The following is a 2,805-nucleotide window of genomic DNA, read 5'->3' on the forward strand; positions in this document are numbered from 1 at the left end:
ACGCTGGGGGCTAGTATGAAAGCAAGAGTAACCGTGTAAAGGTTCTAGTCTAGGGTTTTAGCTCGGTTTCTCATTTTTTGTTTTTTTGGTACAATATTTTCTTGTTCATTTTGCCAGCAATTATTTATGCATGTGAAAACTAAATATATTAATCCCAAGTTTTTTTCCCCCTCTTTACCCTGGGTTTCGTGTCAAGAAATTACGGGAGAAGGAAAGAAAAATTTTAATGAGGTTGATTTAAAAAATTGGAGAAATAGAGTTATAAAATTGGAAAAAAGACAGGAAAATACCACTTGAATTTCATAATCCCAAAATGGTCTGCTAAATTTGAGAAATTTCAATTTGGTCTCAAGAGACCAAATTGCCCTTCATTTTAAATATTTTTTTTTAAAATACCATAGCCTCCACTGGCCGGCGGCAGTCATTGGAACTCCAGCAATCAGCCAACAATTGGTCACCGGAGCTCCGTCGGTTAGGAAAAAAAATTTTTGAAAAATTTTACAACTTCAGTATAACAGTTAACAACTTTGATAATGCTATTAACAACTTCAGTATAGCAGTTAACAACAGCTTTTCTGGAAAATTCAACAAATTTCGGTGACCGGAAACAATTTTTTTGAAAATTTTTACAACTTCAATATAACCGTTAACAACTTTTGTAACACTATTAACAACTTCAGTATATCAATTAACAACAAATTTTTTAAAAAATTCAATAATTGGTCGTCAGAGCTCCGGCGGAGGAAAACACTTTTTTTGAAAATTTTTACAATTTCAATAAAATGGTTAACAACTTTTGTAACCCTATTAACAATTTCAGTATAGCGGTTAACTACAGTTTTTCGAGTTTGTTAACGACATTACTGAAATTATAAAAATGCCACTTTTTGAATTTTCCAAAAAATCTGTTGTTAACTGTTATATCGAAGTTGTTAATAAAGTTACAAAAGTTGTTAACCGTTATACTGAAGTTGTAAAAATTTTCAAAAAAACAACGTAATTGTTAAAGTTATAAAAATGCCATTTTTTTGAATTTTTAAGATAACCTGTTGTTAAATGCTACTCCCTCTGTTCCTTATTATAAGAGACATTTGATGTTTATAACATGTTCCTATATATAAGAGACACAAGTTGTCTCTACTTTTTTGTGTTGATTTTCTATTTGCCCATATTTATTGTCTCTAACTTACACTCTCTCTCCCTCCCACTTCTCTTTCTTTTAATAATTTAATTGTTCCCTCTCATACTCTCTCTCCTTATTAATGAGGGCATTTTTGGAAAAAAATTATACTTTTTACACATTGATTGTTCTTAACTAATTTTAACTATTTTTTTATCAACATAATTCGGTTATTTGTCTCTTATAATAAGTAACGGAGGGAGTATATCGAAGCTGTTAATAGAATTATGGAATTTGTTAACGACATTACTGAAATTGTAAAAATACTATTTTTTGAATTTTTCAGAAAAATTGTTGTTAATTATTATACTAAAGTTATTAATAACATTACAAAAGTTAGTAACGATTATACTGAAATTATAAAATTTTTTTGAGAAAAAATAGTTGCTAAAGTGGTAAAATTGCCATTTTTTTTAATTTTTAAGAAAACATATTGGTAAATGCTATACCGAAATTGTTAATAGAGTTACAGAACTTGTTAACGGCATTATTGAAGTTGTAAAATTGCTACTTTTTGAATTTTTTGAAAAACCTGTTGTTAATAGCATTACAAAAGTTGGTTGTAAAAATTTTCAAAAAAATTATTTTTGACTATCGGAGCTCCGACGATCAAGTGTTAAATTTCCCAAAAAATCTGTTGTTAACTGCTATATTGAAGTTGTTAATAGCATCACAAAAGTTGTTAACTGTTATACTGAAGCTGTAAAAATTTTCAACTTCAATATAACGTTAACAACTATTTTTTTTTTTGGAAAATTTTTACAATTTCAATATAACGGTTAACAACTTCGATATAGCAGTTAACAACAGATTTTTCAGAAAATTCAAAAAGTAGCATTTTTATAACTTCAGTAATGCCGTTAACAAACTCAAAAACCTATTGTTAACCGCTATACTGAAGTTGTTAATAGGGTTATAAAAGTTGTTAACCGTTATACTGAAATTGTAAAAATTTTCAAAAAAATTATTTTCCTCCGCCGGAGCTCTGGCGACCAATTGTTGAATTTTCCGAAAAATCTGTTGTTAACTGATATATTGAAGTTGTTAATAAAGTTACAAAAGTTGTTAACAATTATATTGAAGTTGTAAAAGTTTTCAAAAAAATTGTTTCCAGTCGCCGGAGCTTGTTGAATTTCCCAGAAAACCTGTTGTTAACTACTATACTGAAGTTGTTAATAGCATTACAAAAGTTGTTAACCGTTATACTGAAATTGTAAAAATTTTCAAAAATGATTTTTCCGATCGACAGAGCTCCGGTGACCAATTATCAGTCGGTCGCCAGATCTCCGGTGACTGCCGCAGCCGGAGCTCCGGTGACCAACCAGGCAGTGGGAGTTATGATATTTTAAAAACAATATTTAAAATGAAGGGCAATTTGGTCTTTTCTTTTAACATGATAATCCCAATTTGGTCTCTCTTGAGACCAAATTGGGATTTCTCAAATTCAACAGACCATTTGGGGATTATGAAGTTCAAGTGGCATTTTTCTGTCTTTTTCCCTATAAAATTTTGATAAAAAGTTATGTAAGATAAAAACATTAGAAAAATTAATTAAAAGTTTTTAATTCCACTTTCTTATTAAAATTTGGCCTCCCAGGCTCCCATTCAGCCCCTCCCTAATGGGT

The sequence above is a fragment of the Neltuma alba genome, unplaced genomic scaffold, assembly GCF_004799145.2.
Source record: "Neltuma alba isolate B1F8T4 unplaced genomic scaffold, ASM479914v2 tig00010247_pilon, whole genome shotgun sequence".
Taxonomy (NCBI): Eukaryota; Viridiplantae; Streptophyta; class Magnoliopsida; order Fabales; family Fabaceae; genus Neltuma; species Neltuma alba.